The sequence below is a fragment of the Microcaecilia unicolor genome, chromosome 1, assembly GCF_901765095.1.
Source record: "Microcaecilia unicolor chromosome 1, aMicUni1.1, whole genome shotgun sequence".
Taxonomy (NCBI): domain Eukaryota; kingdom Metazoa; phylum Chordata; class Amphibia; order Gymnophiona; family Siphonopidae; genus Microcaecilia; species Microcaecilia unicolor.
This window is the reverse complement of record NC_044031.1, coordinates 425,664,445-425,682,501: the sequence shown is the minus strand read 5'-3', so window position 1 is coordinate 425,682,501 and position 18,057 is coordinate 425,664,445. Positions and strand designations below refer to the sequence as shown.

Below are 18,057 nucleotides of genomic sequence, written 5' to 3'. Positions count from 1 at the left end.
CTTTTCATTTTGCAAGGCAACACTGAAGTCATTAAAAACAGAAGTCACAGAGAGAAAAGTGCCTTATTCTCAGAGACCTCAGATCTTTGAAAAGGCCTGCTATATATATTTATACTTTTTTATATGAATTCCCCTTAAATATATTCATTTAGGAAGAGGTACAAAGTACAGAGATAAACAGCCCCAATTCCTACCCAACAAGACAAGTACAGTCAATCTAGAATTGTCAATATTTGGTTAAAAATAAAACTGTGTGATACTGGGAAACTATCATTTACAAGAGGTTTCTTTCAGTTTGAGCAGTTTTCAGGTAAGTCATATAAAATGATTGTACACCATAAGTGGGCCTCTCGTTTTCAGTGATATGCTTAAGAGATAAAAACAGGAAGAAACCTGCCAACACTACTACGAGGATGGGTCAGTGACAGCCAGAAGTTCACTCTTATCTGCTTGGTTGCTCCCACCTGCAGATACAACACACCACCCACACCATATGTTTTGGCACAATTATGCACATGTTCATGAAAACAAAGAATCCCTCTATGCTTGTTTAGCTGGAGCCCTGGGTTTCTAGGACAAACAGACCATGGATGGCTTGTTCTTTCAGGGCCTCAGTTATGAATTTGTAAAATCATATCTGTAATTTGATGTAACGCATCACTTTATGCATGCCTCTACTGTGCTGTGGAAAAAAATCGTATTTGCTCAAGAATTACAGTTGAAAAAGTCACTAAGAAAAATCTGAACATGAAACCTCATATGCCAATACTGTATAATCACATTCTGGAGTAATTTGAGTTGTTTGTTTTACCATAGAAGAAAAAGACTGAGACCTCAGAACTGGCTTTCTAATAATTTTGTGCCAGTTTTAGGGAGTACATTGATCACTGGGATTTGGAGGGTCATATGGTAGTTTTACTGTAAAATTGTCTGTTTCATGTTTATAACCCACTGGGGAACAAACAGGACAGCAAAATATAAATGATCTTAAACTAACCAATTTGAGTGTTTACAAAACAACACTAGAATCTGAGATTACTAGATGATTTCTGATCATATCAGGAAGGATTACAATGAGCCCTACTTCCCTCCGCAGTTCTTAAGCGCATTTACAGTTTCCATTTCTTTAACAAGCGTAGGACAGCAAAACTACTCATGCATTTAAAATAATGAGTCTTATTGCAGGGTTCCAAAAGCTCTACTACATAGCCCCCAGCTCAGGACCACTGCTGCAATGACAGGACTGGAAGGAGGAGGGGGATATTGAAGAGGCAGAAAATCCCTGGGTAGCTGTGATTGAAAGCTTATAGTGCCAAATCCCAGCCGAGATTTCAACTGAACTGCAAATATGAAGGAGTGGGAAGAAACTGTTGGGACAAAAAGTGAACAGGAGTCTTCACCTGACCCAAATGTTCTACAACCATCTAGTCTAGTAACTATAAAAAATTAACTAAAATGTTTGAACAACTTAATGTTCTGGGCACTCGAATAACTGATAACTGTACATGTTAAATTGCTTGAAAATAGTACTGCTACTCAGAGTCCTTACTTTATATCACTTCAGGCAAGTGATCCCAGTGCATGAAGACTCTGTTTCTTTCCATTTCACTAAGATAGTTTTCCCAACTAGACTGTGTTAAGCCACAGAGGCAATTCTGTAACACGGCACCTATATTTAGTCACCTAGGGCCAAATTCTATAAATGATGTTGAAAATTTACCGCCAATAAAATTTGCCATTCAATGCAATTCTATAAAGGATGCTTCAGGATGAATATTCAATTTGGGCACTGAATTCAATACTCAGCTTTGGATGTGAAGACTTACACCAGCTGAAACCCTGGTATTCTATAACACTGCATACATCTTTTGTGAATGCTTCTGACCCACCCATGGTGACCCCCCCCCCCCTTTTGAGTTGTGCATGATCCAATTTAGGTAACCATTGTTACAGAATGCCGTGTAGCCAAATCAGCGCCCAAATCATAATTAGTGTTGATTAAGTGCTTGTCAGCTCCAAATTAAATCATTGGAGCTGACTAATTATTTTGGGTACCAATCTGGGATCCGTGTCCAAATTTGGACGATCTTTATAGAATCCAGGGGCTAGAGGGCACCTGATTGGAGCATATTCTAGGTAATAAATAGATATACGTAAATCAAAACATAGAAAAGAAAGTAAGATGATACATTTTATGATTAGCTTTTGAAGTCAAAGGGAGGGGCATAATCGAACATTGCCGGCCAAATAGATCGCCGGCGATCTATGTTGGCGGCAGCGCTACAGCTGGCTGGAACCATATTATCGAAAAAGATGGCCGGCCATCTTTTTTTTTCGATAATATGGTTTAGCCCGTCCAAATGCCGTGGAGTTCGCCGGGTTTGAGATGGCCGGGTTTGTTTTTCAGCGATAATGGAAAGTTATGTCGGCCATCTCAAACCCCGGCCAAATTCAAGGCATTTGGCCGTGGGACAAGCCAGCATTTTTAGTGCACTGGCCCCCCTGACATGCCAGGACACCAACCAGCCACCCTAGGGGTCACTGCGGTGGACTTCAGAAAAGCTCCCACCACGTGCATAGCTCCCTTAGTTTGGGAGCTGAGCCCCCCAAACCCACTACCCAAAAATGTACTGCACCCACTAAAATTGCTCCAGGGACCTGCATACAGCCTCTAGGAATTATTGCTGCTGTATAATTTTGGCACACCAGTTCACACCTGAAGACTAATCTCTCTGAAAAAGTCCTTTCTTGAAATAAGCACGTTTACTCACAGTTAACTGCAGATCAGAGGTTGTGCCCCACTGGCAAAGAGTCCCCTGGTACTAAGATTAGCAGTAGGTCAGAGCTGGCACAATGGTGTACAATGCCCTCTTTCAGCACCATTCAAGGTAAGAACTACCTTCTCTAACGTGGGTAACACAGGAAAGGGAACTAAAACTGGCTTACAAAAATGGCCACTACCGCATGGACTACAACAGGAAACAAAACAGGGCACACTCTGACCCAGTTAGCAGGGGGGGAAAGCACCATGGGAGTAGAGCCCAGTACCCTACAACCACCACAATGCATTGCTAATGTGACTCTGCAGGGCACCTAACAGAAAAGGTGTCACACTCACCCGAAAGCCACATCGCAACTAGGGAAAGGCTGTCGGAGGATACAACACATTCTGCTGTCATGGAGGTGGGTACGGCATTTGAGGCTGGCATACAGGCTGGCAAAAAAGGTTTTTAGTTTTATTTTTTTAGTTTGGAAGGGGATTGGTGACCACAAGGGGAGTATGGGGAGGTCATCCCCCATTCCCTCCAGTGGTCTTCTGGTCAGTTGGGGCACCTTTTCGAGGCTTGGTTGTGAAAATAAAAGGACCAAGTAAAGCCAGCGAAATACTGCTTAATGCCGCTTTTTTTTCCATTATCGGCGAAAGCTGGCCATCTGGTAGCCACGCCCATGCCCGCCCATGTCCCGCCTTCGCTAATCTACCAACACGCCCCCTTGAACTTTCGCCGGCGAAGTGACGGGAAAGCGGCGATGCTGTCACAAATGCCGCTTTCGATTATACCGATTTCGCCGCTTTTAAGAAATCGCCGGCCATCTCCCAATTTATGTCGGAAGATGGCCGGCGATCACTTTCGATTATAAGCTGGAGGGTTACCTTCAAAAGCTAATCAAAAAATGTATTGTTAGTCCAATAAAAAAGGTATCATCATATTTTCTTTTCTATGTTTTGATTAATTTCTATTACCTTTAAAAGTGCACTAACACGGCTACCACACCACTTTACTCGAGCATATTCTAGAAAAGAAAATAAGCACCTACTTTCTTATACAAAATAGTAGTATAGCAGGTTAGAACACATGTACAATTTTGACACGAGCGCTTATGCCAACCATAGAGCTGATATAAGTGCTTGCACCTAAATGCTGAAATATTCTATGTTACACACATGTGACTCCCACCCACTCTTCATTCAGACTCCACCTATGTGAACACCATAGGTGCTATGTCAGATATGTCCTTACTGTACTGGCACAAAGCAGATGCAAAGTCCAGAAGAGTCTTGATTTTGAATCAATCTTTATTCAAAAAGACTCAACATGGTCACATTTCACCTAAAAAGGCTGCATCAGGGGTATAACAAAGAACCAGCCAGGGACACAGGTAATGCTTTCTCTGTTTGCAAAGCATCAAAAACGTCACTTCAAACAGCAGTGTGACAGCATAAAAGTAGTTTCTTCCAAACTGCTGCAGCCATCTTGAAACACCCAATGCCTCCTGAGTACGTGATGGAGAGTGCTAATAGCTTCCAAACACAAAGTGAATTGGGTGAGCTATGCCACTCTGCTTCTTGTTTGTACAGTGAGGTCTTGCTACACGCTGACTCTTCACCAATCTCAGGCTGAGTTGAGGGTATAAAGCAGTTATGCACCAAAATGGGGGTAATACACCAAAATAGGGTAAACAGCTGGTATACACCCAAATAGGGTAAATGGCAGTTATGAACCTAAATGGGGGTAAACAGCAGTTAGGCGCCCAAATAGGGTTTTAAACAGCAATCACGCACCCAAATGGGGTAAATGGCAGTTAGGCGCCCAAATGGGGGTAAATGCCAGTTAGATGTCTAACTGCAACTGGTACTATTCTATAAGTTAGTACCTAAGTGCTTTAGCATGTAACTGCAAAGGGGGAATGCATGTGGATAGGGCATGGGCAGGTCGGACCTTAGGCACCAAACTTATAGAATACTATAAGGTGTGTGCCTAGGTGCTCAAATGTAGGCACCTATACTAACACTCACCTTTTACATGGTGTATGTGTGGGCATCTAAAGTTAAGTGCCTAAATGTTGGTGCCCATCTTAGGCTCTATTCTGTAATAGAATCTAGATGCCCAGATGCCGTTGTAGAATACTATCTTAACACACAGATTTGGGGTGCCTAATTTTTAGTTCCCTTTATAGAAATGCCTCCTTAATCTGCATCCACACTCTCAAAGTACAGCTCAATGAACAAACAGGGCAATCACACTACTTTCCGCGACGCACAAGGCTACTTCTGCAGTAAATTATGCACACTGCTGATCAAAAGAGATATAGATGCGCTGTCTAACAAAACAAGGCAATAAAGGTTCATTCTTCTCTGTTCCACGACAGCCAGCAAGAGGAAGACTGAAGGCACACATCCAAACCAAAGTTTCAGCGTGCTTGTCTGACATTGCTGTCTGGATGTCTCAACGCCACCTGAAATTAAATATGACCAAAACCGAGCTTCTCATTTTCCCCCCCAAACCCACCTCCCCGCTCCCCCCGTTTTCTATTTCTGTTGATGGCTCTCTCATTCTCCCTGTCTCCTCAGCTCGAAACCTTGGGGTCATCTTTGACTCTTCTCTCTCCTTCTCTGCTCATATCCAGCAGATTGCCAAGACCTGTCGTTTCTTTCTTTACAACATCCGTAAAATCCGCCCCTTTCTTTCCGAGCACTCTACCAAAACCCTCATCCACACCCTTGTCACCTCTCGTTTAGACTACTGCAATCTGCTTCTTGCTGGCCTCCCACTTAGTCACCTCTCCCCTCTCCAGTCAGTTCAAAACTCTGCTGCCCGTCTCATCTTCCGCCAGGGTCGCTTTACTCATACTACCCCTCTCCTCAAGACCCTTCACTGGCTCCCTATCCGTTTTCGCATCCTGTTCAAACTTCTTCTACTAACCTATAAATGTACTCACTCTGCTGCTCCCCAGTATCTCTCCACACTCGTCCTTCCCTACACCAGGGGCGTAGCCAGCCTTCCGTGGGAGAGGGGTCCAGAGCCCGGGGGGAGGGGGCACATTTTAGCCCTCCCCCGGCGCCGCCCCCCCCACCGCCGACATTGCTGCCCCCCCCTCCCGCCGCGAACCCGCCGCCGCTGCAGCCTACCTTTACTTTTGCTGGCGGGGGATCCCACTTCCCGCCAGCCGACGTCTTCTTCTTAGTCGCTTCCTGTTCTTCAATTTGTTTGCTGACGTCAGACTCAGAGAACAGAACTGTTCTCTGAGTCTGACGTCCTGCACGTACAATTACGTGCAGGACGTCAGCAAACAAATTGAAGAGCAGGAAGGACTGAGAAGACGTCGGCTGGCGGGATCCCCGCCAGCAAAAGTAAAGGTAGGCGGCAGCGGGGGCGGGTTTGCCGGGAGGGGGGTCCTGGGGTGAATCTGCGGGGGCCCCGGCCCCCTCAGGCCCCACGTAGCTATGCCACTGCCCTACACCCCTTCCCGTGCACTCCGCTCCATGGATAAATCCTTCTTATCTGTTCCCTTCTCCACTACTGCCAACTCCAGACTTCGCGCCTTCTGTCTCGCTGCACCCTACGCCTGGAATAAACTTCCTGAGCCCCTACGTCTTGCCCCATCCTTGGCCACCTTTAAATCTAGACTGAAAGCCCACCTCTTTAACATTGCTTTTGACTCGTAACCACTTGTAACCACTCGCCTCCACCTACCCTCCTCTCTTCCTTCCCGTTCACATTAATTGATTTGATTTGCTTAATTTATTTATTTTTTGTCTATTAGATTGTAAGCTCTTTGAGCAGGGACTGTCTTTCTTCTATGTTTGTGAAGCGCTGCGTATGCCTTGTAGCGCTATAGAAATGCTAAATAGTAGTAGCACACTTAGCAAAACCCTGTAATGTGCTGCATATCTGGGGGTCAGGGCAGAGAATATTATTTAAGATCGAAAATGATCCTTCCAAATAAAAAGTGGATTGCTAATAAACATTACTACATATTGCTAAAGTATTAAACCTTAATGGTTCTGCACCTGTGTTGAAGTAGGGTTGAGTGTAAGCTTAAAGAGAAAATAGCAGCAGCAGTGAATGGTCTGGTCTGTTGCAGTTTGGAGTCTCATCTACACCACTGGAAGATGAGTAAAGCAGACACCACATCATCCAAAAGAAAGTTCCATAATTACAAAACCACTTCTTGCTGTAATCTGGGTATGTACTGCCTTTAATCCTATGACTGCCTATTTTTTGGGGGGGAGGGGTCCTTAACCTATTTTTTCAGCTTAACCCTTCTGCTGCTAAGAACATGATAACAAAAATATATTTTTCCAGCATCACCTCTTGAATGCTTACACAGATATTTGGCAGTTTTGTATCACAGTACAGGCTTCTGGGATTTTCCTGGTGAAGTATAATAGAGGCCTTGCTATACTGAAAGAAGTATCCTAATGATTACAGCAGTGGACTGAGAACCAGAGAAGTCAGGGTTCATATCCAACTGTTGCTCCTGGGATCTTGGATAAATTACTGAAACCTCCAGTGCCTCAGGAACAAATGTGAAGAGCAATTGTATAACAAGTTGGTTACATTTATGTGTAAACTGTGCACCCAAATACACAGAGTACTGACATTTAGGCAGTGGCGTAGCAAGGAGGGCTGCCACCCGGGGCGGTTTGCCGTTGCACCCCCCCCCCCCCCCGGGTGCAGCACAATGACACCCCCACTCAGTGCATCAACACCCCCCCCCCCGACCCAGTGCCTACCCTCCTCAGCTCCCTCCAATCAGCTGAGCACCCTACCTTTAAAGAAATTTCGGAAGCCGTGGAGAGGCGAGGCGCAACGCCTCGCGCCTGCAAGTAAAAGAAGCAAGAATCATCATCGGGCCTTCCCTCACGCTGTCTGTCCCACCCTTGCAGAAATAGGAAGTTGCGTCAGCGGACGGTGGGACAGACAGCGTGAGGGAAGGCCCGATGACGATCCGCGCTTCTTTTACTTGCAGGCGCGAGGCACTGCGCCTCGCCTCTCCATGGCTTCCGAAATTTCTTTAAAGGTAGGGTGCTCAGCTGGTTGGAGGGAGCTGAGGAGGGTAGGCACTGGGTCGGTGGGGGGTGTCATCGTGCTGCACCCGGGAGGGGGAAGCTGGCAGGGAGCACCCCCCCCCCCCCCCGAGCTGACACCCGGGGTGGACCGCCCCTCCCACCCCCTCCCTTGCCACACCACTGCATTTAGGTGCCCAAAGTGTACACTTACCTGAGAAAATATCATTTGGGGACCTAAATGGTATCCTAAAAATAGGCACTCAAAGGGCATAGCATCTATTTGTAAAGGGGGAGAGAGCATGGGTGAGTCATAGGCGGAGCAGACATTGAGAAGGGACGTTATCAACATGAGCTACCATTAAAACGTGTTACTTTACCACTAACTAGTGGTATTTTACCACTGGTCCCATTTTATGCAATGAGACCTAGGGGCCGATTCTCATAGGTTCACAGTACATGTAATTCTACCACAAACCTACAGCAGAAAAACTGCCGCAGCATACTCTGAGTAATGAGCATGCAAACTAACAACGCGTTAAAATTGTGGCAGTAATTTCCTGCTCAGAACCCTGTGCTAACTTTCCTGTCAGTGCCTGAGCACTGATTGGCTCAGGCATTGACAGGAAATTTGGCAGTTCAGTTTTTTAAAAAAGCCTGCTGCAGCAACCCCAGCCCAACCCATATGTTCCCACTCCCACCCCAACCCTGTAAATATATCCCTGGTGTCTAGTGGCACCCACCCCTGTCTCACATAATCAACCCCTCCTTTTCCCCCCAACATTTAAAAAAAAGCCCTGGTGGTCTAATGGACCCTCGCCCTCTTCCCAATCCCCCAGCTTAAAAAAATCCCTGGTGGTCTATTGAACCCCCCCCTTCCTCTGGCCCCCACTCTCACAGCCCCAAGTTCCTCCAATAATTCCCTGGTAATTAGTGGCACCTTGACCCCTCTCGAAGATCCCAGATCCCCCTACCTCAAAAAAGGCAGGTGTGATGCCCACTCGCTCCTGCCACCAGTGCAGTCATTTTCAAAATGGCAGCTGGATACACTGGGCAGGGTCTGCCTACCATATAATGAAGTTTCTATAACGGAGGTGTAATGTCAAAAGCTACTTTACAGAGAAGGTGATAAACCTTCTAGAGGAAGTGGTGTAGGCAGCAGCAGCAGCAGCACAGTTTAAGAAAAGAGCCTGTTGTGCTTGTCCCATCCTAACTCGAGATCGGATCAACTGGGGTGTAGAGCACGCAACAGAGAATAGTGTGGGCATGCTGGATGGGCCCTGCCTGCCTTATCTGCCATTACATTCTGCATTTCTACCATAAGGAAATATTTATTAATCTCTCAAATTACCTTAGCCTTCATGAACTAGAAGCAGACTGACTGCTGTCCATTGCTCAGTTGTTCAGGAAATTGTTGTACTGTGCCTACATTGCCATAGGAATGTACTCAAAAATATAGGCTTATTTCTCCTTTCCTTCAATCAGAAACACAGCCAAAACCTAAGCTAGTTCGAGACCTTGACTTATCATGCACACAATATTTGAAAATGGAAGGATGGATCTGAAAGCAGGTTTCAAGATTTGACATCTCTAATTTATGTTACCAAATCTGAAAAAAGCAAACAGCTGAATGAAATTAAACTGGAAATTCTGACATTTTAATTAGCTGTTCTTCCTATGTCCCTATGTGGAATAATAATAGTTGACCTTTGCCTCTTCTGGTTTGACACAAACAATGTTGCTCTTGTTAGGCAGACTTAAAGAACAGATTTTTATGAACTGTTTTATACCCCTGGTGCATGGCATTGTGCCAACTTCATTCATTCCAAGATAAAAAAGGATGTGAGACTGAAGAAGTGGATGTAAATTTAATTAAAAACATTCAAAATATAGCTGTGAACGGGGAAGTACTACTAATAGGTGATTTGAATATGCCAGATGTTGATTTGGGTAACCCTATTGCAGGGCCTTTTAGAAGTAGGGAGATCCTGGATTCTCTACAGGAGGAACTATTGCAGCAGTTGGTAATGGAACCCACACAAGATGGGGTCATACTGGACTAAGTGCTTACTGATGGGGAGTGTTCCTGATGTAGTGATCATTTGGCATCCAGTGATCACCAGATGGAGTGATTTAATATTAAGATAGGTGTGGAGAGGGTTCATTCAAAAGTGAAGGTTCTAGACTTCAAAAAAACTAATTTTATGCAGATGGGGGATTACCTTAAGGAATGGGAACATCTGGAAGAAGTTGGAAAGCTGTGGGCAAAACTGAACGGAGCTATTTTAAGGGCAACAAATCTTTTTATAAGAAAAGTTAATAAAAGTAATAGGGAAAGGAGGCCACTGTTCTGAAAAGTAGTAGCTGAAAAAGAAAGGAAAAAGAGGTTAGCCTTTATAAACTACAAGTGAGTACATAAGTACATAAATATTGCCATACTGGGACAGGCCAAAGGTCCATCAAGCCCAGCATCCTGTTTCCAACAGTGGCCAAACCAGGTTACAAGTACCCGGCAAGATCCCAAAAAGGTACAATACATTTTATGCTGCTTATCCTAGAAATATACAGTGGATTTTCCCCAAGTCCCATTTTAATAATGGTCTATGGACTTTTCCTTTAGGAAGCTGTCCAAATGTTTTTAAACACCGCTAAGCTAACTGCTTTTACTACATTTTCTGGCAACGAATTAATTACACGTTGAGTGAAGAAATATTTTCTCCAATTCGTTTTACATTTACTACTTTGTAGCTCTCTTTACTACTTTGTACTACTCTCCACAAAAGCAGAAGTAAAGAAGAGGTTGGGAACTACAGGTTGGTAAGTCTGACTTCTGTGGTAAGTAAATTAATGGAAACGCTTTTTAAAACAGAGAATAATAAAGTTTTTGCAATCCAATGGATTACAGGACCTAAGGCCAGTGGCGGCCCTACCATTAGGCCACCTGAGATGGGGCCCTCAGGCAGCACACTCCAGGAACAGCACTCTCCCCTTCCTCCTCACCACTTTACCTTAATTGATTCTTTTCAAAAAGGTGTCAGTGGCAGCGATTCTCATAGGCTGCTCTGCCGCTGGTACCAGCCTCTTCTCCCAATGCAGCCAGCCTCTTGACATAACTTTCTATTTCCTCAGAGGAGGGACACAGTAGCAAAGAGGCCAGTGCCAGTGGTAGGGCAGCCTATGGGAATTCCTGCCGCTGCCACCTTTTGGAAAAAAAGTAAGGTAAACACAGGAAGGACGGAGATGCTAGACCGGGTGTGGGGATAGGGGCGGACGGCATCTCATCTCTGCCTCGGGTGGCAGATTGCCTCGGGTCACCCCTGCCTGAGGCAACATGGTTTCACAAGAGGCAGGTCTTGTCAGACAAATCTGATTAATTTCTTTGACTGGGTAATCAGAGAGTTGGATCGAGGGAAAGCACTAGATGTGGTGTATTTAGATTTTAGCAAAGCCTTTGACACAGTTGCACAAAGACAACTAATTAATAAACTGAGTACCCTCATTATAGGCCCTACAGCAACTGACTAGGTTAGGACCTGGTTGAGTGGAAGGAGACAGAGGGCAGTGGTAAATGGAGCTCATTCTGAGGAAAAAGATGTAACCAGTGGTGTGCCACAAGGTTCAGTTCTTGGGCTGGCTCTGTTTAACATTTTTGTAAATGATATTGCTGAAGGGATGCCTGGTAAGGTTTGCCTCTTTGCAGATGATACCAAAATCTGTAATAGGGTAGACAACCCTGATGGTGTGGATAACATAAGGAAGGACTAAGCGAAGCTAAAGAAATGGTCTGGAATTTGGCAGCTTAGATTTAATGCTAAAAAATGCAGGGTCGTGCATTTGGGCTGCAAAAACCTGAGGTACAGTTTAAGGGGTGAAGAACTTTTGTGCACAAAAGAGGAGCGGCACTTGGTATGAGCTTGTGTGATGATCTTAAGGTGTCCAAACAGGTAGAAAAGGCAATGGCGAAAGCTAGAAGGATGATTGGGTGCAGAGGGAGAGGGAGAGGAATGGCCAGTAAGAAAAAGGAGGTGATGATGCCCCTGTATAAGACTATGGTGAGACCTCATTTAGAAAACTGTGTACAATTCTTGAGACCACACCTTCAAAAAGACATAAACAGAGTCGGTCTATTAAAATGGTCAGTGGTCTTCATCATAAAGAATATGGGGACAGACTTAAAGATCTCAGTATGTATACTTTGGAAGAAAGGCGGGAGAGACATTTAAATACCTTTGTGGCATAAATCAGGGGCGTATCTGGAATCCGGCGGTAGGGGGGGCCAGAGCCAGAGAGGGGGGGCACATTTTTGCCTCCCTCCCCCCCCCCCCGCCGCCGCCGCCTCTCTCCACCCCCTCCCCGCCATCAACCCTCCCCCGTTGCTTACTTTTGCTGGCGGGGGGCCCCAACCCCCGCCAGCCGAGGTCCGACCCGCAATCTCCATATTTCGTCTTCCTCCGTGGCCATGTGCTTCAAGGAAGTAACGCTGCAGTGCTGATTGGTTGAATCCAGTTCGGCGTCTGACGTCGCAGCGACGGGGGTTGGGGCCCCCCGCCAGCAAAAGTAAGCAGCGGGGGAGGGTTGACGGCGGGGAGGGGGGCCAGGGCGAAATCTGCGGGGGCCCAGGCCCCTGTGGCCCCACGCAGATACGCCCCTGGCATAAATGCACAGGAGCTGAGTCTCTTTCAATTGAAAGGAAGCTCTGGAATGAGTGGGCATAGGATAAAGGTAAAAGGGGATAGACTCAGAAGTAACCTAAGGAAATACTTCTTCATGGAAAGGGTTGTAAATTCGTAGAACGGCCTCCCGGTGCAACTGATGGGGACGAAAGCAGAATTCAAGACAGCTTCGGACAAGTACATAGGATCTGTAAGGGAGTGATAGGGAGAGAAGATGCTATGCATGGGCAGACTAGATAGGCCATATGGCCTTTATCTGCCTACATTTTTCTCTGTTTCTATGAGTTCACTTCAAACAGGTAACTGAGGTCTGTGACCTTGGTTCAATTAGCAAACCCAACAACCATAAATAGCTGGGGAAAGAAGGGTCCTAAAATAAACTGGGAGAGTTAATGTTAACAAACCACCTGGATTATGGACTGAATAACTCTGCTTCATGCCAAATTTCCAATATGTCTAGTGAGAGATTTGAACAAGGGCAACACAAACCCAACACTCAGCGTAAGAAAGATAGGTTTCTTTTACTGGAAACTATCAAGTGAGTGCTGAAAGACAGTATATGGGATTTAGCTTCCCCATGGGGTGCAAGTAAGGTTTGCCTTCTTGAACAGCTTTCTAACACAGATAACTTTGGCTTCTTAACTTCTTTTCACTTTGCAGGATACACAACTACATACTGTATGGAGCAGTATCTACAATTTCCCATATATTGCTTACTCAGAAAAGACCAAAAGGCCCTTTTACTATACGCATTTAATGGAAGAAAAAAGGCTTACCACAAAATGCGTTCAACACGTTTTGCGGAAATTTTTCAGTGCATGCTGTCAGCATTACCTTATGCTGTGCAAGGCCCTAAGAGTTAGCCTAAGTGAGGCTTCAGGGCACATGTTAATTGCACTGTATGGATTTTTTTTGTAATTTGTTTCAAGAGGGGTGAATATCATGGTTGGGGGATAGGCATGGGAGCATTACCTAGCTAGTACGGTCACGTTAGCACATACTAAAAGGTCATGGACTTGATATACTGCCTTTCTGTGGTACAACCAAAGTGGTTTACATATTCTGTACAAGTACTTTCTCTGTCCCTAGTGAGCTTACAATCTACTTTTGTACCTGATAACACAGGATTTAACATGGGAGCACTTAGCCCCCTTCTAAATAGCAGGTGGTAAGTGCTCTCACGTTAATAATTTTGCAGGTCTTGCATGCTAAATGAAAAATTAGCATGAGACCTGCAAAAAGAAAAAAAGCCATATTTTAGGAATGTACTAGAAATAGACTTAGCATGTGTGAAAGTCCCACATTAAAACACGTTAATCTCACTTCTTAGCGCATCTTAGTAAAAGGGTCCCCAAGTTTCTCTCATTAAAAGATTTATAAAGCAAAGTTCAGCTGATAATTGGCCTTATTTTAGAAAGTGATGGGCGCCCATCTTTTTTTGAAAATACGGTTTGTCCCGCCCCTTCACATGGCCGCCCACGGAGATGGGCACCCACTTTCAATTATGCCCCTCAATACGTTCTAAAACTAAAACCAAAAGGGGGAATGAATAAGCTTCTAGCCCTATCCAGGGAATCTAATGAGTGGAGCCACACTTTCATTTCAAAATTATTGAACTATTTGCCATAACCTTGTCAAAAATTCTTACTATCCTGCAATGGCATAAACTTGCTGGGATTCAACCAGATGTTCAGCAAACTCTCTCTTAGGGGGGTCTTTTCCAAAGAGTCAGTAAGCCCAATGCGGGCTTACCAAACGCTAAATCAGAACTACCACCGGCCCAACATGGCTGCCAGCAGTAATTCCAGCTGGAGCGCGCACCATTTCCAGTGCTCAGCAAAATGTAATTTTTCTCTAGCACGGTGCTAACCCGGTGGTAATGGGGCATCGCTGCACGCTCCCCGGTTACCGTCAGGTTACCATGGGAGCCCTTACCATCAGCTCAGTGGGTGGCGGTAAGTGCTCCCCATCGCATGGCCACACAGTAAGGGTTATCTTACTGCATGGTTTTTTTGAGAGGGGGGGAGCTTTTTACTCACTGCAGTAAAAAGGGCCCTGGTGTGAAGGAAAAATGGCCCCGGCCGCTACCAGAGGCCCCCTTTTCCCCACAGCTTAGTAAAATGACCCCTTAGATTCTATACTGTGGAATTCTCAACTCACATTCTTGTGGCTGGAAACGGCCTCTAAAAAGTTTAGGTCAACCTACTACTACTACTACTTATCATTTCTATAGCGCTACTAGACATACGCAGCGCTGTACACTTGAACATGAAGAGACAGTCCCTGCTTTACAGGGCTTCCAATCTAATTAGGACAGACAAACAGGACAAACAAGAGATAAGGCATACCACAAAGATCAACCAATGTGAATATACACAACTCCTCCACATATACTCAGAACTGCCCTACTATATCTGCTTGTTATACTACTATCATGTTTTATCATTATCATGTTCTATCATTATCATGTTGCCCAAGATCCTTCTGTAACACTAAATGTTTATTTCTAATGTATTTCCACTATTCATGATGTATTGTAAGCCACATTGAGCCTGCAAAGAGGTGGGAAAATGTGGGATACAATTGCAATAAATAAATAAATAAAATAAATAAGGGAATATTAACGTGAGGATGATAAAATAAGGGTTCTGAACAAGTGAGTAAGGGTTACTAGGTTTTTGAACTAGCTTTTCATGACCTAGGCTGACTTGGGTTACAAGCAGGTTGCAATCTATCAGAGGATGGGTCTTTGCTGTTTTCCATGTGCTGATCTATCCTCCCAATATTCAAAAGCATTTAACCGGCCAGGATCAGCACCTGGCCAGTTAAATGCCCCATAACCGGCTATTTGGCGATATTCAGCGGGGAATAGCCAGCTATCTTCAGCTGAATATCGCCAGTTAGCAGCTAGCAGATAGTCGGTTATATTGGCCAACATAACCAGCTATCCGCTGATTTTCAGCCCTAATTAGCAGCTATATTTGACCACTAGAATATGTGGCATATCTTTGGCCAGTTAGAAGATAAATGGCTAAGTCTGAATGTTAACACAGCCAGTTATCTGGCCAAAGTAAACTGGATATTCAATGCCAGTCACCGGAAATGGCCCGGGATTGAAGGTTTAGCATGGATCACGGGAGTTAGCCGGGCTAACTCCCGAGGTCTAAACATCAGCCCCTTATGTTCCTAATTGTATCCTAGGGATAATTTATAACCTGAGTCTAGCTGTTGTTTGGCATCTTATTCACCCTGTTTATTATACCGTAAACCATCTTGGTATACAATATGAAAGGTGGAACAGAAAGTATAACAAATCCATGTAAACACAAAAATGTCTCAACAGCTACAGTCCAGAAGGTGTTTTCTATCAGTACTGGGTATGAAACACCAGTCTCTGTGGACTTACTGTAATTTAGATAACAGGTTGGAAATGTGCCTAGTATACACAGACTACCATCACTGGCAAAGAATAAAAAAGCTGGTGTCCTCTCAGAGTCAATATGAAGGCATGGAGGTAGGACACAAGGATGTCTGTTTCCTATGAAGAGAAAGTTGTTGCATCATACTGTTTACTTTACATTATGTCGCATTAATTCATATGTCAAGAGAAGTAAAATGCTGAAACACTATGCAATGACTCCATTTTAAAAGGAAAGGCTAAGATCTGCCTTACAAATAAAGTGACCCCCTGTCAATATACCATATTCTCTTTGTGAACCTACTCAAAGGGGAAGTTATCAACATGAGCTACAGTTAAGATGAGCTACTTCACTGTTATCCCAGATTATTAGAAACTAGGAGGTGCTTTTAATGGTTAGTGAGGTGGTCTAAGAATCAGGGGAACCAGGGTTTGATTCCCACTGTAGCTCCCTGTGACTCTGGGCAAGTCACTTAACCCTCCATTGCCCCAGGTACAAAATAAATACTTGCATATAATATGTAAACCGCTTTGACTGTAACCACAGAAAAGCAGTATATCAAATCCCATTGCCTTTCCCTTTCATTAAACTGTGCTAGTAAATGGGCTTTGCACATTCTTACATAGGTCTTTCCCATACACTAAATGCTGAATTCTATACAGCGTGCCTAGAGATGCACAACTAAATCCAGGTGTATTCTATAACTATGCGCGTAAAATTGGCTTAACAAGCTAATTAGTGTTGATAACAGCACTTAACAATAATGAACACTAATTGGCAATAATCTGAATTTACTCGCACAACTCATTAAGCGTTTTCTGTAATCAACTGCGCCTAAACTCTAATGCGGACAGTTCAAAAGGGGCGTGGCTATGGGCAGGGAAATGGCCATTTCACGGGCGTTACAAAATTTACGTGAGTAGTTATAGAATATGGCTCATTGCTCAGTGATTTATGCCACATTTTCATTGGTATAAGCAGACGCATCTAGTTTTGGGCACTAGGATATCAACTAAGCGCATTCTATATACTGCGCCTAATCTAGGCATCGCTTATAGAATATGCTAAGGCAGAAATGTTCTCTGTTTGGAATTTCTAGGTGCCTTATATAGAATTTGGCCCTAAGCCCATTTCTAGTGAGGCTATCAAAAATGGCTTTTTTTCTACTTGTTTCTACTTGTTTTCTGGCATTGTGCTAATAGCATTAGTACATGGCCATTTAAATAAATAACCACGAGAACACTTACTGCATGCTAAAATATACTTTCATTTTTTCACAGAGGGGGCATGTCTGAAGACAGAGAGTGGGAGTTTCTGCGCTAATCGGCATATCTTCATTACCGTATGCTGATTACCACAGGATTGGTGAGTGTGCTCTTACCGCTTACAAAATAGGTGTTTGTAAGCTCTCAAGTGCTTATATTATTAATGGCCATGAGCTAAATGCAATAGCACTGAATATCGACGTCATTGTTGATGATACGTTGAAACCCTCTGCTCAGTGGCGGCAGAGGCTCAGAAAGCAAATAGAATGTTAGATATTAGTAAATGAGGATGTTATAATGCTTTTGTATCGCTCTATAGTGTGACCGCACCTTAAATATTGTGTTCAATTCTCACCCATCTCAAAAAAGATATAGAGGGGCATAATCGAAAGGGACACCCAAGTTTTGTTGAGAACGTTCTCGCAAAACATCCTGATGAAGGGGTGGGGAAACCCGTATGATCGAAACAAGATGGATGTCCATCTTTCATTTCGATAATATGGTCATGGATGCCCAAATCTTGAAATTTTGGTCGTCCTTAGAGATGATTGTCCCTAGACTTGGTTGTTTCTGATTTTCGGCGATAATGGAAACCAAGGACGCCCATCTCAGAAACGACTAAATGCAAGCCCTTTTGTCATGGGAGAAGCCAGCATTTCTAATGCACTGGTTGTCCTGACATGCCAGGACACCAACCGGGCACCCTAGGGGGCACTGCAGTGGACTTCATAAAATGCTCCCAGGAACATAGCTCCTTTACCTTGTATGCTGAGCCCCCCAACCCCCCTAAAAACCACTACCCACAACTGTACACCACTACCATAGCTCTTACAGGTGAATGGGGAGCACCTAGATGTGGGTACAGTGGGTTTCTGGTGAGTTTTGGAGGGCGCGCTGTTTCCTCCACAAAC

The 18,057-nt window shown here is 44.4% G+C and overlaps 1 protein-coding gene across 3 annotated transcripts in view; it reads right to left on the bottom strand.

Moving 5' to 3' along the window:
* Positions 1-18,057, bottom strand: part of NFATC1 (nuclear factor of activated T cells 1) — a 444,007-nt gene that overhangs the window by 309,816 nt on the left and 116,134 nt on the right. The gene's annotated exons all lie outside the window — the stretch shown is intronic.